Here is a 25,024-nt window from a genome sequence, read left to right on the forward strand (position 1 = left end):
TGATTCCATTACAACAGGGGAGCTCATTTATGTCACAGCAGCCATGTTCTCATGCTCTCGTGAAACTGTGTGCTCCGTGATCACTGGAAAGAACTCTAAAATTCAGAGCAACTGTCTGTGCAGATTGAAATGTTCAGTCAGCCCTTCTTGAACAGTTAAAAAGCCATGGTATAGATTTTATTCTTAAAAATGTTTTCTCCCAATAAAATTTTGAAGTCTCTTTTTGTACCTAGATTACTTGACTGCACAGATAGTTGTTTTTAAAACAATAACCAAGATGTAGTAGGAAGTGACTTGAGTATAAGAATGATGATGATGATACCAGGACTTATAGATAAGTTGGCAATTTACAAAACACTTCCATACTGTCATGCGCCTCTCATCTCATTTTTACCATGTCCCTGAAAGGTAGGAAGGTGCCAACCCAAGTATGACTAAGAAGTTCACCTCCAGTCTGTAGTTTCCAGTCCAGTGCTCTGTCCTACATAACTTTGAATTACACTGATTTTTGCATAATTGTTGATTCCCAAAGCCGGAAACTTGGAAACTATTCAATAGTTTTTAGTTCATCAGTGGCGTGATTCAGCCACTGCTCATTTGATAGTCACAAACTACACTGCTTTCCTACTGTATTTAATCTATTCCTTCATTTCCTTTGTTATTGTATTCAGTTTTTTTTTTTATTAAATTCACTTTTAAGGAGACCAAAAAATAAAGTCTCATTACAATCTACTAACTTACAATAGTTTCTAGAACCATGTTATGATGAATATGCCAAAACTAGCAAACAACCGATTATAGAAGTATACTCTTTGATTTTAAATAAGTTTGCACGCTCTCTTCTTAATTTTTGAAAACTTCTTTTCGTTAATGCCATTACATTTTATAACATTAAATTAATATGGAAAGATCCAGAATATATTACCACATTAGTCAACATCTACATAGTTTATTCTAGAACCTGAGTAATTTAAAATCACTGTAACATCAGCAGTCTTTAAAATACACCATATGCCTTGTGTTTGATTTATGTATCGAATAGGAAGTTTATACATCTACAATTGGCAGGCTAGTAGTAGCTACTATTAATCTTCCTAGAAAACAAATAAATATATTTATTTCCGCCGTACATTAGTTAATTGAATCAGCACTGACATTTTAATCATCGCTCCTGTATGGTAGGGGGCGTATAAATGAGAAGGTTTGATGAAACAACAAAGACAGTAGCTATGTTAAATGAAAAGTAAATGGACATTTCACCGATTCTTTCTAATGAATCTCATTTCTGTCATAACTCCTAGTAAGCAGGTTGATAAATTCATTAAGTCTGCACAGTTCGTAATGATCAGGAATCTAGATCTCTAGGAAGAGGCTTTCTATGCTTTAAAGAAATGCCTTTTTCTACTTTAGGGCATAACTGGCTACATTTTTATTTTGTTTTAATGTTTGATCTCCCAAGCTCATTTTTGATATTTATTTGTGTTAGGTACATTTTGGTTTTTAGTGTTTTTAACCCCCCCACCCCCTTCGTCCTGGAAATCAAGCAGAGATTAGGATATCATTTCTTAGTTTCTAGGGTCAAACAGTTTCCTGGATCATAGTTGCTTATGATGTCCATCCATATGGCCCAGCAGCTGGGACCGTTACTGATTTGTTTACAAATCTCTTCCCTATAAACGTGACCCTGCCTACTGGTCTGTCAGTCAGGTTCGTTAAGGAACAGCACCTTCTTCCTGTGCCTAGCTCCCCTGCTTCCTTTGGCGTGTTCTTTCCTCCTTCTCCCTCTACTGTCCAGTCAGGAGAATGCTTTTTATTATTTTTTATTTTTTTTTATTTTTTCCATATCGTTTGCATTCAGACACCCTGTACCCTGACACCAGTGTGAGTCTAGAGACATTTTTTGAGGTATTTTGAAAATCACCCTAGAAGATGATTGCTATTAAAAAAAAAAAAAGTTGTATTTTTAATTTACAAAAAGATATAATAGAATTTAGCCCATAAAGGTTATTTTACTTTTTGAAAGAAAGGAATTATATTATAGCATATAACTACTGTGCTCCTCTAAGTAGAACGTGTTTTATATTTGGCTAATTCAACATCAATTAGTAGGTGGAACACTTTTTAAGAAGTAATTTTGGGTTGAATCAGAATACTCTGTTTCAAGAGAAGATTTGACAGTGCTTTATGAAAGTTGAGAATGCACGAAGTATGTTTTGCTTTTCAGAGAAAGTATGTATTGAAAAGAAAGCTGAACCGAGGGTGTCAGGAGCCAGCCTCTAGTTCAGACTCTGTTCTTAGCTGCTCTGTACCTCTGATTAGGTTACTACTCCTGCCCTGTGACTCATTTCTTTATCAAAAAAGGATGATTTGCACTAGATCATCTTTAGAGTAATTCCTTTTGGCTCTGATTTTATGCAAAGAATGACCTCGTGATGCATTCAAAAACAATATTTAACCGAGTGAATGATAGAGATCTTACTGGCTTTATTCAGTGATTTGTGACTCAGGCAGCATCCCATCTAGCAGACAGGAAGGAGTTCCGAGGAGCTGTACAAAATGGAAGACTTTTCTAGGAAGGAGAGAGCCAGACAGGAAGTTTTACTATTAAAACGTAGAGTGGTTGTAGTAGGCCACCTTTCTTTAGGAGATATCAGGAACCTTTTTCAGGCAGATTAGCTCAGTAGTGCTGACCAGGTAATTGCGTGTTGGCTGGTAAGATTCCATCTCTGGGAAAAGCCAAAACTGTTAAGTCTGGATTCATCGACACAGGACTTAGAGTATAAATGACTCTATTTGGGGCCTGTTGTCTTGTTTTCAATAGTTGTATAGAGAAATGAGCACAAGATTCTAGAGCCAGGTGATGCAAGTTTAAATCCCAGCTTCTGCATTTACTGGCTTTGTGACCTTAGGTAAGTCATCTGAAAACATGGGAATGATGATACGTGCTTTGCACACGCCTATGCATGACAGAAATAAAATAAAGGAGCATTAGTGCTAATTCCTGACATAGAAATAGTTATGTGGTAAATCAGTGGTATTTTACTGACATTGCCTGATATCAGAAGCAATTGGGTATGGGTGGCTTTTTAATTATTAAAAGGAAGGAAGGAAGGAAGGAAGGAAGGAAGGAAGGGAGGGAGGGAGGGAGGGAGGAAGGAGGGAAAGAAAGAAGAAAGAAGGAAGAAAGAAAGAAGAAAGAAGGAAGAAAAGGAAGGTAGGAAGGAAAGAAAAGGAAGAAAAGAAAAGAAAAGAAAGGAAAGGAAAGAAAGCTCCAGCCTGGACCTACTGTATCTTAATCTCAGTGTATGACCACCAGTCATCAGTATTTTTTTAGAAGCTCTGTTAGCTATTCTAATGTACAATCAGAGTGGTAACCAACGTTAGGCTCTTGTGCTCATGGATTCTTCTAATTTTGATGTTATGGCTTATGACTTGTGGGGCAGGGGGAGGGATAAGTTTATAAAACTAAACAATTATGTTCATTTCTGAGTATTATTCTTCGTTTTAAAGTCTACCTTATATGTAACAGGTTGTTTAGTCTTCCCTAAGGTCCATTTCAGCTCCCAAATTCTACGTTTTTCTACTTCTGAGGAGAATAGAAGGGAGGACTTGATTTGTGGGATGTTCGATTTGAACACTGTCTCTCGGTGGCTTTTGCCGATCATGACAGTAATAGAAGTGATGTTTTGCTTTGCACTTACACAGACTGCATCCTGAATGCTTTTGTCAGGTCACTCAGTATAAAGTAATAAAATGTTAGAGTTTGATTCCTGGATGGCAGAACTGTGTTCACCTTTAACACTTACATCCCTGGTACCTCATGAGGGAAATGGCATGTGCTAAGGCCTCGGTAAACACTAGCTGAATAAATTAAACTGGCTCCACACATCACAATAGAAAATGAATCATATGGCTTTATAGTCATACCTCATAATTTTAGAAAGATGACAGAGAGATGTTAAAAGGCAATAATTAGATGTGAAAATGGGCTTGGTGATGGCAATGATAATGTTACCACTGTCATCGATCGAATACTTACTGTGTGCCAGGCTTGTTATCATGGCACAAGCAATAAACACACATAAATAAAACCTCACAACAACCCCATTGTTGTGACAACGTTGGAACTGCTACCAGTTTGCAATGTGATTCTGAGCGGGTCCCTTAGAAAATGATGGCTATGATTGTTAGTCCCTACTCTAGGGGGTGGAAAATTGAAGGACTTGTTTTTGCTTTCAGTGTTGAAACTTCACAGCGATATTTACTTGGTTTATAGCAAAGGGAGAATTTCTGGTTTGGTTGGCAAAGTATGTATAAGACTCTTTCTTGCTTAAACCACTTGTAATAAAAACAGTAAACTCTTCCACAATGTGCCAGGCATCATTGGTTCTAAATGTTTTATATCTCATAAATCAAAAGAGCCTTGATGTAAGTAAAATCTTGGCTCCATTTTAGATAGGACAATGAGCCTAGAGAGGTTCATTGATTTTTCCAGAATCACATAACTGATTATTGCCAAAGCCAAGAATTTTGGTTCTAGAGACTCGGCTCTTAACTACTCTGCCAAGCAGACTTATGACTTATGGAGAAGAAACTCCACTACTGGAACTGCTGAGAACTATATCATATACATTATAGAAAAGGATATGGCCTGAAGTCCATGGACAAGTTGATGCCACTTAATTTTCATCAAAATTTACTGATGGTATTTACTTTACTAAATCATCATCAATCCAAACAGGAACAGCAATATCTAATCTCATCATCCAAGCACATGATTAACATTGAATCCGTGTGTGTGTGTGTGTGTGTGTGTGTGTGTGTGTGTGTGTGTGTGTTTCTTTCTGAAATGATGCAAAGCCATCATAATTAGAACCGCAGTGAGCTGTGCCCCAGAGAGTTAAACCCCGGTGATCAGGAGCCTCTCCTCTCTTTGCCCTCTGGGTTGGACTGGAGAATGAATTGCAAATTGTATCACTTAAGTGTTTGACTGCCAGATCCTCTCAAATTGAACTGCAGGGCCTCTGAAAGGGAATTCAGGTTGCTTGCAAAATGTTATTCTAATAGTTCTGTATATTCACATCGGCAAATTCTGTCAGCTCTTCCTTTCAGTATGTCCAGGCTCCATCTACCTCCCAGCTCTAACCTGGCCTCCGCCATCCATCATATGGCACTTGGCCTTGCAGTGGCCTTACAACAGATCTCAATGCTTCCTACTGTCTATTCTTCTGCTAGAGTGATTTAAAGTCAACTAATCAAGTCACTCTTCATGTCAAAATAGCTTCCCATCATTCAAATTGAACTCCAAAGTCTGGCATCAGGGCCCTAGCTCTTGCTTTCCCCCCCCCTCCCCCTCTGTCTATACTTTTCTCCCAGAGAGCCACAGGGCTCTCTCACCCACATCCTTCAGGCTTCTGCTCAAAGACCCTTTCCTCAGAGCGACCTGCTCAGACTATTCCATAGAAATAAAGTAGCATCCACCACCATCACTTTTTACTCTGTCCTTCCTCTTTATGGCATTTACACTCACTTGTGATCTTGAGAGAAGGGCTTGGTCTCAACTACTACCTCATCCCCACCACCTTAAAATGTGCCTGGCATATTGTAGGTAGTCAGGTAGTTGTTGAATGAAAATATGAATTAATGCCAGGCCCTTTGTTCATAAACATGAATTCTCAAGAGAACTTTCTGAAGTGAGTACCATCATTATAGCTGAGGAAACAAGCGGCAAGAGAGATCACCCAATGTAAAGGTGACAGAGCCTAAATCCCAACACAGGACTATTTGCCTGCAAAGCCTATGCTCTCTGTTGCCGGCTGCTCTATGTGATGCCAGTATCCTAGAGAATCAGATCAGTGAATTATATTGGTCCAATTAAACATGTTCTCCAGCATCAATACAGTAGTCAGTCACTGGCCGTACATGGCTATTTCATTAATTAAAATTAAATGCAATGTAAAATTCAGTTCTTTGGTCAAGCCGGCCCCATTTCAAGAGCTCAGTGGCCACATGTGGCTCAAGGCAACTTTATGGTGAATGGATTTTTAAAAATCCAAACAGGTCCTATTCAGTTCCTTCCATGTGTGACACCACTTTAAGCTCTTTACATGTGTTAGATGTTAGAGGGTCACAAGGAATTGAGACTGAGAGAACTTAAAAGACTTGTTAAGTATTAGCATTTGGGGCCACCAGCTGTATCCCAAGGAGACAGCTCATCATTTTTAATGGGCATTGCAGGGCCTATACTAGCCAGGAAGTATATCATCATCTGATACTGGACTGACATTATTTAAGAAGCTTAATTTAAATTATTTTATTATGTAAAGTACCTTAAATCCAAAAAAAAGGGAAGAAACTTTAGAACACAAGGAAAGTTCACCTTAAATTTTTATATATAAAATAATGTATAGTCTACCACATGAGCTATCAGCAACTTAAATTTTGTCAGACTCTCTTGAAAAAAGATGTTGAAATCTCCTTGCTGTATTTATCTCATTTGACATCTCAAACTAATTGACTTCCCTCCTTCCTTATGGTGCGTGCTTAATTTTCTAATAATTTTGGAAGTCCAGTCCTCTTGTCAGACCCACTGTGCTGCCTAATATCTTCTTAGGTATTAAAAGTTGTTCAGGTTAAATTAGCAAATTTCCCAGCACTTCTACAGTGCTAAACAGGATGGCAATAGCATTTGTTACTAACACAGTTTTAAGTTACTATTTTTGTTTATTGCCATGGTTTACAGTCAACAAAGATTTTACTTTAGAATTCTTTTTATAGATTATTAGTTCACATTTATATTTGAAAATATTCGGGCTTATAGCAAGAAATGAGATTTAAAAAATATCTCAATTTTGGGTCTTTCATTATACAACATAAAAATTACCCCTCACTTTTAGCAACTTAAGGAACTCTTGGTTTTGGTCTTAAAATTTTTTATTGGATTTTTGGTCTTATAATTTTTAAACCTAAGTAGGCTTCACTTTTTTGTTCTAACATTTATATGCAGTTTTAGACTTAATTATACAGTTTGAATGTTATTTATATTATATTCATAATATAAAGTTCCTGATACACCTAAAACTTCTGCTTTTCCTTCTGTAAATAATGTCTTATCCACCTTGAAGTTAAACATAATGCTCTGAGTTATTTGCTTTTATGCTTTATTTATTATAAATGTGTGCATGATTCATAATTCTCATTAAAGAATGGTGATATCCCCTCGCCTATCTGGAAGAGTATAGGAATTTCAAGTTAGAATTATGGGCATGGCTAGCAGGCTGTAGAATTATCATTCTGTGCTTCTACTTAAGGGCTGAATTTGAATATAAAGAAGTCATTTTGTTTTCCCTTTGGGGTAGGGGACAAATTCATTTACGTCATGTGCCAGGAATTGTCTAGGCAATGACCTGGGAATAGAGCAGAATCATCTGCAAATAAAACAAGTGCCTGATTTCATGAAGCTTATATTCTAGAGGAAGGAAAGGGCAGAAATAAACAGATGAATAAGAAAATGTCAGTCAGAAAGAAGTGCTCTGAAGAGAATAAAACTGGGAGTGATAAGTCGGAGTGAGAAGTCTGCTTTATTAACTAGTTGAGATTTGAGTGACCACAGGGAAGGGAATGTCATTGCAGGAAAAAGAGAGAGTTAGTACAAAGGCCCCAAGGAAGAAGTGGAACTGAAGCTCTTGTGACTAAAGAAAGGTGATCACCAGAAGTGGTAATGAAGTTCAGAGACCAGGATCAGGAGTTCAGATTTCATTTTCAATGTAAGGTTCAATTTTGCACAGTGAAGGGTCAAGAGCTCATTAACATTTTAGACACTCCTTCTGGCATATTGTGTGAAGAAAATATTTTAGAGAAGCAGGCATGAAAGGGTAGAGAAGTATTAGGGCCATCGCAGTGGTCTGAGAAGGGTGTTGGCAGCTCGGACCAGAATAATTACAGTGAAGACAGAGGGAAGTGGGGGATTTGGGATGAGTTGGGGATTTAGGAGTCAGTAGGACATGTTAGGTTGACTACAGAATAGAGGTTGGTAAACTCTTTCTGTAAAGGGCCAGATGGTAAATATTGTAGCTTTGTGGGCTGTGTGATCTCTGTCACCACTACTCTGCTATGCCCTTGTAGTAGACAATACATAAGCAAATGGATTGGTTGTGTTCTAAGAAAACATTGTTTGGTCCACAGGCTATAGTTTGCCAACCCCTGCTGAAAGGAAGGAAATGGGAGGAGCCAAAGTAACCCCTGAGCTTTTGGCCTAAGCAGTTACATAGATAGAGGGGAGGTTAGTGAAGATTTGGATGCTGAAGTAGGAGTAGGTGAGTCTTGAGCTGTGGAATCAAGGGTTCCTTCTCAGGTATGTTAACTGAATGTTCATTTGACATTTAAGTGAAGCTAAAACATAGGTAGTTGTCTGGAGCCTTAGTGATGGCAAGGTTAGGGCAAGAGATATACATTAATAAGCCATTATCTTATCAATGAGTATGCTACAAACTGAGCTGTGACCCATTATTAAGCTATGAAACCAATATATTGGGCTAGAACCAGTGTTTTTCTTGAAAATTAAATAGAATAGAAACAATCAGAGTACATCATAGTAAAGATAAGTGCTTTTTCATGAAACACTTACTTGTATGTTATACATACATGTACACATACAAACACACATGTGGATGTGGATGAATGTATTATAAAGTGGACCATATTCTCTTTGAGGACCATAGTCACAAAAATTTGTGAAACAGTCATGTGGACAGTATTTAGAGCCATGAGACTGAATGAGATTACCTGGTGAAAAAGCAAAAAGAAGAGGAGCCAAAACAGATCCCTAGGGTTCATCACCAGGGGTCAGGCTGAACAGAGGAGACCAGTAAAGAAGATCAAGGTGGAGCAGCCAGTGCAGAGAAGGAAAAGGAAGTATGGGATTATGGATTCAAGAGAAGAAAGTGTCTCAAGATCGTAGCTTCAGAAGTGGCATTGAGAAGTGGAGGTATATGAGGATGGAAATATTGCATGTGGCATCGGTCACCTCTGAGAGCAGGATCCTGAAAGTGTGCAAATGCAGCAGCCTGGAGTAGGGACAAGAGGTGGAAGTGGGATGGGAATTCAGATGAGTCGTTTAGGAAGTTTCCCTGTAAAGTGGAACGGAGAGAAGTGGTACTAACTGGATAGGGCTGTAAAAGGAGAATGTTTAGTTTGGTTTCGTTTTTAAGATGGGTAATCCTGCAGCATTCGCATATGCTGATAGAAATAACTTAGAAGACACAAAAACTGGAGATGCCCAGGGCAAAAAGGAGAATCATTGCAGAAGTGAGGTCTTTAAGAAACGGAAGGATTTAGGACCCAGAATATGAGAGGAGGGGTTGGCCTTTGGGACAGTGTATATAAACTATTCAGAAAATGGGACTAGATTTGTTCTTTTTTTTTTTTCCTCCTAAAAGTAAACTATTGAAATTTCTGTATATGAGGTTTCCTGTTGGTACAATCAATGGAGGTTATGCTGTAGCTGTTCTTCTTTTCAATTTAATTCATAGTTCAAATAATTTTTGTGACAAGCATTTTCCTGGTTAACTCATTCTTGATTTTAACCAAAAATTGAACATGTTCCTTATGCACAGCTCTAGAATAAGGAGAGAGAAAACAGGGTACTTGAAACTTAGTGAGACAAGACTGGCATATGATTTTACCAGCAGTAACATGTAGTATGAACCTGTGCAGTACAAATTTGGACAAGAGCTTACAATGGAGTCTGTTTAAATAACATGAGGCCAGAGCAGAGTGTCTCAACCTCAGCACTATTGACATTTGGGGTAGATAATTCTTTGTTGCAGGAGTCAGTCCTATGCATTGTAGGATGTTTAACAGCATCCTTGCCTCCACACCACCTATCTCGCCACCCTGTAAACTGTGACAATAAAATATCTCCAGACATTGACAAATGACCCCTACAGGGCAAGATTGCTCTCTGCGGAGAACTGCTAGACTGCAGCATTAAGGTATAGGAAGGATTTAGAGTTGTGATCCGGGGGTCCATAGGAGGAGATATTTGGCATGATCCATTTATTATTTTCACAGTAGACTCTTTTCAAAATATTCTGAAGTATGAATGCATTTTTTGGCACCAACAATTCCACTTTGCCATGGGCCTGCCATTCCCTTTTTTTTTCCATCCGGCATGCACATTCTTGTTTATTACCTGCCCATTGCCCACAGACAGCTGAGATTGAGACCCAAAGACAGCATGCAGGAAGGCACTAAGGTGCATAGACCTGGCTGGAGACCCATTTCCTAGGAATTTCTCTTTACCACCGTCATCTCAAAATCCCAGCAACTGGCTACTTTTTCTTTCCTTTTAGATTAATTTATATATCTTTTTAACAGAAAAAAACAAGATATCTTCAGTCTTTTTTTTTTAACATTGGAGTTTGTTGTCTATCTTTATTTTGGTCCCATATGAAAATTAATTTAGTAATTATTACCTTCTTCAGGTGGTGTCTCCCATGTGGAAAGTCTCTGCTATGAGGAACATTGTTATGACAGCTCCTTCCTCCTCTGATACTAATTTCACTGAGTTTTCTTTCTGTCCTTCATTCTAAGTATTTTACAATTCTGAACATTTTCAAAACTTATCTGAGGCAGAGAGTTTACGTAATATTTTTCCACCTTCCGTCATGGCCCTCAAATTATGTCACACGTTCTTTACCACCATCTGGAATTAAGTATTTGCCATAATTTATATTGAATCTATTTTTTCATTGCCACCTACATATGTTTTAAAACTTCCCCAACTTGTACCTTGCTTGGTACTTCCCTTGTGTGTATTCCTGCTCAGGTATTAATCACGCGTCCCTTATTTGTGAACATTATCCTTTTTGATTCAGAAATCTCGTTGGTAGAATCTTAATGTATTTGAAAATAGCATTGAATCCTTAGGAGTGTTGTTCCCCCTGGCGACATGCAACATGCCTTTTTTTGTGCCAAATTGTTATCTAGGTTTATTTCACACTCATGTTTCTTTTTGTGTTTCTAATGTTCTCAACGTTTCTTGTTTCTCACCATATGCAGTAAACAATATTCATTATTTTTTTTCATCAACAAACTTCAGCACTAATCTCTCTTAAATGCTAATCTCTCATTATAGATGAATGGCATGCAAGCAAACATCTAAAATACAGTGTGCTTAGTCACATTTTGTCGTGCTTAATTCTTTTTCTAAAAATCTCACTCGATATTACCTTTGCATTGAAAAGTTCTAATATGTTAATTTTATCATTTGAATATTTGAGGCGAAGTTGTTTAAATGATCTTTTTTACACTGTATCATAGAGTAGCAGTCATAATAGCTAGGAAACTGCAATGAGGATTGATGATAAGACTCTGTAACAGAAGGAATCCCTTTCTATCCCTGTTGTTGTCTATCAACATATCTCATTCAGCCGCCTGAGGTTTTACTAGACTTTTATTTTGCCAGTTGGTATGTTTAGGGAGCTTGGCATGATGTACAGGAAGTAAAAAGCTATATGTAAAAAGACTTCTTATAGTTGCATAAATACGTAGTGGGTTTTTAAAAATCATTTGGAGATAGTTAGAAATAGGTCTATGCTTCTGTAGATATTTATGTTGTTTCTAAATTTAAAAATGTGGTTACTTTTTCCATAGTTCTGTCTTTGGTACCATTTATCAAAGTGGGAGATGCCTGCATTAAAAAATAGCGCTGCCCATGAATTAATGGGACTCTGATTACGCAGTTTGCCCCTGCAAAGGAACTTTCACTTAGACTTTGGCGATTGGAGGAAGAGGCAGCTGTTCATCACAGTTTCTCAAACTAGGCAGGACTGATACCATGAACTGGATGATTCTTTGTTGGGGGCTATCCTGCACATCACAGGATGTTTAGCAGCTTCCCTGGCCTCTCCCTACTAAGTGCCACAGCACCTCCCCTCCTTTGCAGTGGTAATATCCAACAGTTTCTTCAGATATGGGCAGATGTCCCCTGATGAGCAACAGCGTACTTGATTGAGAACCACTGTTTTAACCCCTTTGCTACCAACTTTGTTTTTGCTTATTGGAAATGCTATATTCAATTTTTTTTAGGTGCAAATGGGCTATTTTTTGTAGAACTTGGGTGGAGGAAATTTTATATAAGAGTTTTCCTATTTCTTCTCAGTCATCACTTCTGCATCAGCTCAGTAATGGAAGTAGCAACTTGGCCAGTTGTCATAATCTGCCTTCAGATCTCACTCTGCCACTAGCTATTAGTGCAGTCTGGGTCAGCCATGGGAAATGTCCCTGAGTCTCTACGTCGTCATCTGAAATATGAGTGGACCTGTACCTTCCTCAGCACCATACTGAAGGTGGAATGAGATGAGGGCTTAGCATATCCACGGTGCCACCCTTTTCCAATTGAAGGTTTATTGGTCTGTCAGATTGGATGGGGCTTAAAAGAAAGGAGGTGGTAGCAATAGATACTCAGGTGGTTCTACTGTTTTCAGTACACTCACCGTAATTTTCTGGGATAGAGAAAAGATAAGAGAATGCAAAAAGGAGGAGCCTCAAGGGAAAAGGTAGCTGGAGATGTGTTCCTTCTGGTCTGTGATGACATGATGTCTAGTAAGCAGTGAAATAAGAAAAACCATGACAGACTAGTAGGCTCCTCATGATGTTGTTTTTCCAAGGTGAAGAGCCCTCCTTTATAGATTACATCCTTCCTATCTTTCTTTCGCTGAAACATCTTTTTGCTTACAGAATAGTAGTTGATTATTTGTCTCCCCCTTATTAATGTTTCTAGTTTGCAAAATAAGGAATTGGAAAATTGTGATTAGTTGCTTATATCTGTTTTACAAAATTGTGCTGGCCCATGAAATCGAAAATCTAGGTATCTCTGCTTCAGGGAAGGAGACCCTCAGGAGTTTGGGAAAACAGGACAAGAGACAAGATGCGGGGAATAATGTGTGAGTGGGGGTCTGGAATCCATATCAGGAGAAAGGGCAGTGGGAACGCCCCCCTTTCTCTGACCATTGCTTCCAGGCCTGTTAATTAGGAAGAAGCCGAGTTTGGGTTCAAGTACAGAGTTAGATTTATCACTCTCTTCTGTATTGTCATTACTTAATGCTTCCTTTATTGGTCAGATATTTTCACAAATTCTTTTGTCCTGAGAAGGGAGAAAAATTGGGTGAACTGTGCAAATTCACTGTACCCAAAGTACCCCAAAATATCCATGGCTGATTTCTTGTATGTATAAGCAGTCTCAAAAACTTTGACATTTTTTAAAAATTCATTTCCAGTGTATTTGCTTGCATTAAGTTCTCCATCTGAGTTGACTCTAAGCTTGATTAGAGCCTTATTTACCAAGAAAAAGCAACAGGAGACAGCCAATATCATATAGGAAAAGGAAGCAAAAGGATCCTGGCATTTGATTTCCACCATAAGAAATTTGTTGAATATCTTCCTCAGTGTTAATGCTTATTGGGAGAGCATGTATTTCATTTCCAGTGTGAATTTCTGTTACTTACTCTTCCCTGCCCAAAATGCAAAGTATTCCTTCAAGGCAATGCCCTGTGAAACATTTTGTTCTCAGATAAAATATTTCATTAAATAGCCTGGCAGTTCTTGACTTGTTCCTGCATCTTAAATGTACTTGACCTATAAAAGTTATTTTTAATTGAGATTTATCCTGAGTAGGACAGTGAGTATGCTGGGGTGTGTGTGTGGGGGGGGGGGGGGCGGTGAAACCGATTCCCATATTCTTGCCTTTAAGCAAATCCAATTGGCAAAATGAGTATTGACTCACTGAAACCTAAAATCTAATAGTTGAACAAAGCGTAAGCTTCTGCTGCTTCCCATAGTTATCTAGGGCAGCAATTCATTAAAATTGACAAAGTCAAGGAAACAGCTTTTTTTCCCCCTCTGTAATTCACATGATCACTTAGACCAGTTCAGATATTGTTTCAGCCAGAGGTTTTTGAAGACATTTAATATCTCCATGGGAGATGAATGGGGCTGCTCATCATATGTCCTTTGCTCTTTGGAAAAACCTGACTCTTCAGTAAATGGCTCTTTAGGTCTGACTTCCAAACACTCCACATAATGTAGTGCTGCAGGATTCCCATGTCGGATCACGTTGCCTTTGTTAAAAGTGGCCAGTGTTTCCTAAAGCTAATATAATTTCCTAAATTTAAGAGACTGGAATAAAGTTTTCTATGGTGCCAGGAGTGGCTTTAGTCAAAATTAAGCAATTTGTAATAAAGTTCATTGAAATGGCTAAATAATAGATGCCCTTACAGAACAAATGAGAAAATTTTCCTTCTGTTTTGCAAAAGTACATTACAACAGAAAAGTGATTGTCATACCCATGAGGTTGTAAAACTGCTCAAGAAATTCATGGATTTGGCAGGATAAAAGGACCTGAAATCTTCTTTTTCATCATTGTCTGCTTTTTTTGTGTGGGAAAGGGTGAGGAGGCATGCTTGGAGCCTTTTAATTTGGTTTTGTCATAGAAGTGGCTTTTCTAAGAAAAGACATGAATGCATCCTACTTGAAGAATTATTTAGACTCTCAAAGAATCCCCGAGAACACATCCATTTTCTGTAGGGTTTGGGGTTTCTTTGTGAGCCTTCAGTTAATGCCGTGTTGAGCCATCCATTGTGATGGGAATTTAGAACACAAGGTGGCACAGTGGAACCTTGCTCTCCACATGAAGAGAGGCAGTGGTGAGTCGAGCTGAGCCTGCCAGCTCACTAATAAATTACGGAGCAGCCCAAGGATCACGAGCTGTGAAGTAGTCACAGCAGCGGTGATGGCGATCAGAAGGCCAAGTCACCCCTCCCCTTCCTCACATCAGCTCTTCCTGCATCCCTCCAGGTACAAATTCACTTCATAAGCTCCACACATTCACACATTTATTCAAAAGACATTTATTGAACTGGAGATCAGATACCGGTCTAGGGCTGAGGACTACCCCTAGAATAAGACTAGGTCCCCAAAACAGAGATAATAAACAAGTAAATGATAACAATAAACAATAAACAAATAGAATAATTTTAGAGAGTCATCAGTCTATGAAAACAAATAGGGCTGTGTGAATAAAGTGACTAGAAAGGTCACTTCAGATCTGCTGATGGCCCGTATCCTTGGATGGCTTCCTTGAAGAAGTAACGTTTGAGGAGCTCCCTGAGTGAGGAGAAGCCACCCACACAGTGACCTATACGCACAATGCTCCTGGCAGAGGGTACAGCCAGTAGAAATGTCCAGAGGAACAAGAGATTAGCCAGGAAGTAGAGGGAGTCAGCTTTGCTGGAGCAAATGGGCAAGGAGAAGAGTAGTAGGAAATAAAATTAGTGAGGTAGGCAGGGTCAGATGAAGAAGGCCAAGAGTTTGTGTTTTATCAAAGCTGTGTTAGGAAGTCACAGGGACTAGGAAGCCATATAATCTAATTTATGCTGTAGAAAGATGTCTCTGGCTACTGTGTAGATAATGCATTAAAGGGGATGAAGAATAAAGCAGAGAGACCAGGTTTTCGTCTCTTACAGTCATTTAGGAAAGAAAAGGCAGTGGAGACAGACAAGCAGATGAATTCAGAATACGTTCTGGATACATGTGGTAGGAGAGATTAAAAAGCCTCAAAAAGGGCCTTATAGTTTAGGGCTTTGTTGTTCTGTAAAGATAAAATTTGGGATGCTCTCCTGGATCTCTTTCTTGGTCCTGTGCCTAACTTATATTGCTAAAAATAGGCAGGGTAAGAATCATCCTAAAAGTCAGTAATCCTGAAATAAAGGATCCTGGCATGTATTATTTTAACCTAGAAACATCTCAGCACCAATTACTGTGTTAGGTTTCCCTTCAGGGACAGTGACCTTAAACTAAAGGAGCCCTGTTTAACACAGCATCCTGTTTTTCCAACCCAGAAAAGGAATCCTTATAGGTTTTTTCTTTCAATGAGCTATTTTGAGGTATTGTTTCACATTTCCCCTTTAGAAATCCTGTGCAGCTAAAAGTCACACTTTTGACTTTGGAGGAACTTGCCTTGGAGCTTCCAGGCCACAGGTATTCTTTCCCATCCCAGAGAGACCTCAATGAACTGTTGATAAGCCGAATGGACAACAGGGCCAACCTGTAAGCATTTGTACAGAAAGCAATTCACATTTGAAATAAACATGGTAGAAAATCCAGGCTGTCAGTCTGGCAGCCAGGGCGTCTTTCGCGGAGGTGGAAGCATATGTAGACTGAGGTGGGAACCTGTGCCTAAACACCCTAGTCATAAATATTTCCAACCCACATAGAGTTAGAGCGCCTTTCTGGAACCGTTTGAGAAACTGTCTTCATTCCACCTTTAAAAAGTCGATCTTGGTAGGAATTCTCTGGAGAAGAAAGACTGGCCTCGTGGTAGATACATCATGACAAATTAGTGGTCTTTTAAAATTAACAATGCTTTTCCTTTCCTCTTCTGGACAGAAGAAGCTGTAATTCACTCGACTTCTGACTCACTCCATCTTTTGCCTACTCTCAATTTTTTTTTTCTAGTTTTGTTATCAGGTAGTGTCATATCATATTTACAAGCTAGATAAAGCTCCTACTCACTTTTGAAACTATTCCATAGAGATTGGTGGCCAGCCAACCTGTTCGGTAGCTTTAAAGATTTGTTTTATTACCCCCAAATCAGAGACCCATCTTATTATATTTTAGTATGTGTCGCCTTGAATAGACAATGATTTAGGTGACTTGGAGTGATGTATCAGAGACATGTGAAGAACTTGACTGACTATGCGTAGACTTCCATACTATCTGTAGAAAGGAAACTCTCTTCCTAAATCTACATCTAAATTACGGGTTCAAGATTCCCGGATCCATTGACCTATAGGTTGATATCCATGTATCCCATGAAGCTGTTTGCAAAATTTTTTATGAATGCATTTAATGTGTGCAAATACCGTTGTATTATTTCCTTTTCCTTCATAATGCTCTATGATCCAAAATAAATTAAGCACCTTTGAATGAGACTGTACAATTCAGTGTTTAAAGGCACAGGCTTGGTTGACATTAGTCCAAGCCTCCTCTCAGCTGCTCACTTGACTATGTGACCTTGGCCATGTTATAAAATCATCAGTATCTCAATTTGCTCATCTTTAAAATAGAGATGATATTACTACTTAACTCAGACAGCAGTTATGAAGAATACATGTATGTCAAAGGCAAGCTCCTCATTCTTGCTAGATAGTTTTGCACTCAGCCCTTGCTTTTGAAGACCCATTTATTTTTTTTAAATGAAAAGAGAAGACCAGTTTTTTGATTCTTCAAGGTGTATTTCACACATTTTCGAGAGTCAACAACAATAGGACTATCTATGTTATTTCACTGACACCTTTTCTAAAGTGACCATTGATCTCTCGGGAATTGCATGATGACAGTTCATCCATCTTAGCTAGGTTTTTGAGCAGCCCAAAGTATTAATGACTTCATGTTTCTCCTCACCTGTGGCCAGTTCAAGGCTTATGACTTTGAGGTGAAAGGCTCTATAAACCATTAGCAGTCACCAGCCTTGCAAACCATTTATTTCTCTTCAGGACATATTTATTAGGCTATACGTACTGGGTAATTGAAGCAGACTTCTCCATGGCTGTAAAGCTATACAAGTCTATTCTTAATCTTCTTAACAAAATGCCAACTGACACAGCATTGGGAGCTACTTATTCCAGACATCTGAAGTCTAACCATCTCTAATTTATAATAGCCATAATATATAATGACCATTACAAGGTCCTCAAAGGAAAGAATGTCTTCATATTTTTGGAGACATTGGGTCTGATGCTCCTATTCTTGGCAGCTGGGATCATCTTTACATTGAAAAATTATACCACGGAGTTGATGATGCTATTTGGCCAGAGGAAGGAGAAAAAAATCAAACATGTTTAAACAAGAACTATTTTTCATTTTGTATTATGGATTCAACTTCATGATATATAGTGTTTGAAAAGTCCTTCAATGAAAATGAACTGTAGTTTAAATTTGGCCTTGAGTTTATGCTGGCACACTGATTTAGCTTAAAAAAAAAAAAACATAAAAAATGGTCATCATCATTATTTAATCAAGCATTAATCACCACATGTTGCTGCCAGTCTCCCGACCACATGATTTGGTACTGGCCTTCCTTCAGTGTTCACCTCGTCCCTTCTGATCCTTCTCCACGTTGGATTAGCTCTCTTTTCTTGTGCTTCCATTGTGGCATTTAGCACTAACCACACTGAATTATAACTGTTCCTCTGCTTCTTTTTCTTCTAAGACAGACTATGAGCTCGTCCAGGTCAGGGCCATATCTGATTTACCTTTGTCTCTACAGTAATGCTTCACTTGGCATATGGCAGAGCTCAGTAAATCTTATATGGATGAATAGTCATGTGGTTGGTCCCTTCTCATGATTCAGGTCTTAGCTCAAACACTGTCTCTTCAAGAAAGACGTGCTTGAACTGAACATCCAGTGTAAAGTAGCTGTGCATCGCAGGCACAGCTTGTTCCACTATCCTGCTTCATTTTCTTCACCCAGGTTACCCCTCTGAAATTGTTGGCTAAGTCATTTATTCTCCGTTTCCACACAGTACATGAGCACAGTGAAAACAGGCATTTATAGGTCTTGTTTATTGCTTTATTTCATGCCAACTCCTGGCACATAGTTGGCCCTTAGCAGTTGGGTTAAATGAGAGTGAATTTTCCCCATTTTCCTTCCTGCCCTCAGTGGAAAAGTTAGGGCTATGTATACATATTTTATTTTTGGTTCTCTGGACTGTACTTAAGTACTTTATTGATAAGGCAAGGGCAGTTTAAATTTATTTCATGGTTTATATATTATATATTAAACAAAACAAACAAAAAAACCAGTTGGTAGAGATTGGTGCATATGGCTTTCTTTACGAGGGTTACTGGCCATTAATATTGTCTAGAGCCACTGGTTTGCAGTCAAATAATAGTTAATTCTGAATTTCTGGGGAAAGCAAAGATTTTTCTCACTGTTTTCCTGTACCCCTCCACATAATGTACCTCATTGATCTCTTAGATTTTGCTCTATCATCATACTACGCCACGACCCCCCTCATAAAAGTAGTACCTATAAGGTTCATTATTTTTCATGCAGCAGCATTTTCACTAATAAATATTAGAATTTTGGCATGTTCTTGAATGTAATTTATCAAAAATTTTTTAGAGATGCTCTTTAGATCTTCAAAGAAAGAAAAAGGATAAACAAGCAATGAAACCTTTTCCTTTCTGCTTGATTCTTCTCATTGTTCTTTCTACTTGCAGATACATTATTTTACATATGCTGCCCTTATTAGAGGCACGAACTTAGCTGATGTGAATCTCACCCTAGAAATTGCATCTAACATTCTAGCTATGTGCTTGGACAAGGATAATTTAATCTGAGAATCATAGGCCCCAATAGAAGGTTTCAGAGACTGCTTGAAAATATATGCAAAATTGTGTATTTCTGTGCAGCTTTGCTTGAGGGAGGCTCTAACAGCTTTTTATCCCATTTTCAATCAAGGCCATGGACCAGTAATTCAGTAGCACAGACATTTGAGTAAAAATGTCAGTTACTGAGTCAAGGAAAAGCTACAACAAACACGTTATTTTTTTTTTTAACCTAGGACTGCACTAAAGGCAGTGAGTGCATACCATTGTCCAAGCACACGCAGTATGGCTGCAGTATTCAATGTTTAGCTGTTTGTGATTCTAGCTGTATCATATGTAAAATATAGAAAACTTGTAAAATACTGAAAAGAACATGAATCACCTGTTAATCCTAGCATTCAAAAACAATATTTTAATACATTTCCTTCTAGGCTTCAGGTGTATGATGTATGCATGTGATACATATATGTATATCTATTTTTTAACAATGAATTTACGTTCTATGGCAGTTTTTGTCCTAGTTTTCATGTCTTATATCACTACTATTTTCCCACAACACTTAATACTCGTCGCTGCAGTCATTTTTAATGGATTCGTAACTTTTCATCTTACTGATATAACAATCTGTTTGCTCAGTCCTCTGTTCATGGAAATACATAGTTTCCAATTTTATCTTTTTAAAATAATCCTGTGTTGAATATCTTTTTATATAAATCTTTGAGACACACTGATTATTTCCTTAATATAAACTCCAAGTGATGATTTACTGAGTTAGTGTCAGCTATAATTTTGGGGTCCTGCGTTTAGCAACTATGTATTGATAAATTATAGAATAAGATAGAAGCCTAGTGGGGTCTGCGATGCAAATGTGTCCATCTTATCCTCTTTGGTACATAATGCTAGCCCCTAACCAAGTTCTCAGAGTCTTCTGCTTTCCGTGGCTTTTCAGTGATCTCCACAAACCCATCCATTTCTCTCTCTCTCTCTTTCTCTCTCTCTCTCTCTCTCTCTCTCTCTCTCTCTCTCTCTCTCTCTCTCTCTCTCTCTCGCTATAACAATTCCCTGCTCTTCGCACATTGCATTACCCTATTCAGCTCCAGTACAGTCTTTAATGCAACATTTGCTGTGCAAAACGCTAAGTATCCTGTGTGTTCAATGATATATTGATTAGCTACATAGGCATAGAGTTTGTTAGAATGCTGAAGAGGAAACCAAAATGACAAGGTACATTTTTGTAATTAATAGATCTACTTTGCATATGACAGGGATTTTAAGATTCATTCTTTCGAAGCCCTTTGCAGAATTTTTCTTAATTCTTTCAGTTATTGAGGTTGGTTGACATTCTCACGTCCTTTAAACCTAGAGGAAATTAGATTTAGGGAAGTCCCATCTCTTTCCCCAAAACTTAGGAGGATTTTTTAATTTTATTGGGGTAACATTGGTTAATACAACTACATAATTTTCAGGTGTACATTATAATTTGACATCTATATATTCTATTGTGTGATTACCACCCAGAATCCAGTTTCCTTCAGCTACCATATATTTGATCCCCTTTACCCACTTCACCCTTTCTCAACCCCCCTATATTTGACCCCCTTTACTCTGTCTACCTCTTCCCTGCCCTCCCCCAACCCCCTACCCTCTGGTAACCACTAGTCCATTGTTCATGTTCCTGAGTCTCTATCTAGTTCGTTTCTTTATTTTAGGTTTATATCCCACATATAAGTGATATCATGTGATTTTCAGCTTATTTCACTTAGCATGATTATCTTGAGGTCCATCCAGGCTGTTGCAAATGACAGTATTTCATCTCTTCTTATGGCTGAGTAATACTCCATTGCATATATGTACCACAACTTCTTTAGCCAATCATCTATCATAGGACACTTTGGTCTTCCATGTCCTAGCCACTGTGAATAATGCTGCTATGAACACAGGTGTGCAAATATCTTTTTGGATATGGTAAATTCTATGGGCATTTCAAGTCTGTAGGTAAATTCCCTGTAGAGGAATTGCTGGATCATATGGTAGATCCATTCTTAACAAAACTCAAGTTTTAATATCAGTGCTGAAATGGCTGTGCATGGCCTCTGTTTGGCTTTCCTAGTAGCACAGCTGAGCTGTCCAGCATCTTCCATATTTTCATTTAATCAACTGGACAAACACGAGTCTTAATCTCAAAAGGGTGCTTAAAGAAGCTCTATATCTATATAGTACTGGGAAAATGTGAACAACTCTTAGAGGATGTAGAGATCTGTGATGGCTCTAGAAATGTAAGAGTGTAATAAAATATTCTAAAATTTGCTGCATTTGTCTTATTTAAAAAAGTAGTATAGAGTTTTGTTATTGTGGTATTTGTGTGTATAGATATGTGTATCTTTATAAAAAGCCATACTTTTACAGGAGCCAAAATAAATTTATAATTTATTTTAGCCAGAACTATTCAGATGGTTCTTATGGTATCTGTGTGTATAGGTATGTGTATCTTTATAAATAAATAAATAGTACTTTTCATGTTATAGAAAATACTAAAATAGGTAATAAAATCATCCAAGATCCCAGGAGCCAAAGAACATGTTGTTTTGGTGTATAACTTTCTAGTCTTTGTTTCCAAATGTATATGCATTGTTATATTTTTTACTTTTTTCATATAAATTTTGTACAACCATTACAAAATTTTACCAAGAGTAACATTTGTCATTTAGTTTTTTGAGAACATAGTCAATAGCATAGTTTATGACCCTGATATTTAAAGGAACAAGATTCCTCCTCCTCATGTTTATTGGTCAATTCCCAGTCATTAGCAGTGAATTTGCCATTTGTTTTCCCCAAAGGGACACCTTTTTCATAGAAAACTTAAGAAATTTAGTTCCCAAGCTTTCCTCGCTTCTGTAGATCACACTTAGATTCAGACTTTGAACGTACACTTACCCGTAAAAGTTTGCTGGGATCCCTTTGAAGTAGCATTTGCCACCTTTTAAGCTCTTAGAGCAGATGGTGGGATCCATGAACTCCTTCTGCCTCTTCCTAAAATTCTTCTTTCTTTCCCTGAAGGGAGCAGATGAGCCCATTAAGATAGGTGCTGTTTCTACCCATATGCCTCCTATGTAATATGTGACACAATTTACACAACACAAGCTTCCTGCCATACTGGGAACACAAAGTGTACATTTATCCTAAGGAAAACCACTGTCATGCTGTAAAGTGTGAGATTGTGCTGCTTCCTGTAGCCCAGCCAATATGGGATGGCCGTCAGTCACCTCTAGCTAGACGAGAGCCACACCCTATGATTTCTAGGTCTTGGAGAATTCTGCCAAATGGTGACCTTTTTTGAGTGTTTTCTGTTAGTTCTCCCAACTGTTTTCAATCCATCCGAATAGTTCTGGCTAAAATAAATTATAAATTGTAATTAGAAACTTTGTTTCAGCATTCATATTCTTTTGATTTTAAGAGTTAATGACTATATGGACCTAAAACAAATCTTTGTGTTTTGTTTTTTAAAGCAGTCAAGTGGAGTCTCTTGATTCTTGACTTTTTAAATACTAATTTGTGGCCACTTTTGACTCCTTTAGAAGTATGGCTTTTTAAAAAGAAACTTTTCAACTAACTAGTGAAAAGGAACAAATTTATTTTTAAGTTAAAAGAAGGGTTTTGTTTGTTTTTACTTGTAAAATACAACTTATGTCAATTGAGTTGGGACCACTGGAATGTTCCATGCACTTCATCCAGATCAGTTGGTTTTGTACAATTAATGAGAGGACCATTAATTAATTAATGTTTACTTTCAAATTAACATTTTATTGTCTTAGCAATATGCAAATATGGTTTTCTTGGAAAAGAATTCTAGTTTAAGGCTAAATTCTGCCTTAACTGGTCCCTCTGACCCTCACCCTTCCTTGTCCCACCAGAAATGTCCCAGTTTTTAATTTGGTTTGGACAGTCATGGAAGGGTAAATACCATGCACATGTTTGAGTGTGATTGACACCTGTCTTCTGTACCTGCCACTCTGCAGCCTGCTGTTCTCAACATCATGTTTTGGAGACCACCCATGCTGTTACCGACAGAGATAGCTTATTTCTTTTAACGTCTGCAAACTGCTTAATAGGTTGGCTGTTCCACAGTTTATTTAGAACTTTTAGTCCTTTCCAGGTTTCCTTTGTACCAACAGTGCTGCAATGAGCATCCTTTACAGGCACCTTCAAACATGTGTGAGTGTTTCTCTATGACAGAGAATGAAAAGTGTGCTGTATTTTATATGTGAAAATCTTAAGATACAAAGAATTTAAGATTGGCTATAGTCTTATAAATGACTAGTAGAGTGTGGATTGAAGGCATTTTCCCTGACTCCTCTTACCTAGTTGGACATTCTTTACAAATTTTTGGAGAGAGTCATAGGGATTCTGGGTAAAGCCAAGTCTAGTAAAAGCTAACTGTGGTGAAACCTCATTCATTCTAATTAACCAAGGTCAGTCCAAATTAGGGAAAAATTAAACTTTAAGATGTCATATATAATTTTGAAGCATATACAGTGACCTGCACTAATATAACTTGATATAATTCCTTAAGGGAATCATATTAATGAACAAATAAATTTTTATGAATAATGACATATCTAAATTGTTCACATTATTCTCATCCATAGTCATGGAAGGTAAATACCATTGTTGTTTCTCTACAACATTTTTTATTTTTTAACATGCTAAGCAAATGCTGCTATTCTCTAGTCAAAGATAACCAGAACCACTTCCTTCCTGAATAGTATAAATGAGCAAAGGAAAATGAAAGGGGTGGACATTTGAGGGCCTACTCACTGCCAGCTACAAAGCTTTTAAACATTTTTGTCTGTTTAATTACCATAACAATTTTATGAAGTGAGTCTTATTCCCTCTTTTCATAAATTGAGAAGCTGAGACATAGAGGGCTCTAAAGCAACTCACTAAAAGTTAGTCTCTGAGTTTTCCTGACTCAGAAGAGTAAGGCTTTTTATACTATGTCATCATTTTTTTTTAAATGTGGTCCTCAGACCCTCTGCATCAGAATCTCCCGGAATATTTCTTCATACTGCAGATTCCTGGGCCCCTGTCAGGTAAGGCCCAGGGCTTCTGTGGGTTTAACAAGCTTCCGGGTGTTCCTTAAGCACTCTGAAGTCTTAAGGTGCCAGACCTTGGTGACCTTATTTTGGTGATGAGCCCTTCCAGAAGAGCGCTCCATGACTTTGAGGACCAGTGAGCTCTCTTACGCCTCACTTACAGTGCTCCTCTGGGTGGCTCCCTCCCACTTGCCCACTTCCGTTGCCTCATGTTACATGTACTGAACTTAGCATGGCTTATGGTTTGACAAGTCACTTCCAAAAGAGTAAAATCATCATGCCACATAGCAGACCTTTTTTTTTTTTTTTTTAATTTCCCATGCAACATCATCAGATCCCAAGTGTACCTTTGGTATCTAATACAGATGGAATCTGCATTTTGCATTCTAACCCTTGCTCAAACCAGATAAATATAAAATGAGAAGGCAGCTTACAGAAATGATTACTTTTGAAACACTGTTATATGCTTGAATTTTCATTTTTAGTTCTCCTCTGCTACACTCCCCTGGTGGTAGATTTCCCAGTCTGCCTCTAATCCC

The 25,024-nt window shown here is 38.0% G+C and overlaps 1 protein-coding gene across 16 annotated transcripts in view; it reads left to right on the forward strand.

The window, feature by feature from the left end:
- Positions 1 to 25,024, forward strand: part of MAGI1 (membrane associated guanylate kinase, WW and PDZ domain containing 1) — a 542,794-nt gene that overhangs the window by 474,465 nt on the left and 43,305 nt on the right. The gene's annotated exons all lie outside the window — the stretch shown is intronic.

The sequence above is a fragment of the Rousettus aegyptiacus genome, unplaced genomic scaffold (assembly GCF_014176215.1).
Source record: "Rousettus aegyptiacus isolate mRouAeg1 unplaced genomic scaffold, mRouAeg1.p scaffold_m13_p_4, whole genome shotgun sequence".
Taxonomy (NCBI): domain Eukaryota; kingdom Metazoa; phylum Chordata; class Mammalia; order Chiroptera; family Pteropodidae; genus Rousettus; species Rousettus aegyptiacus.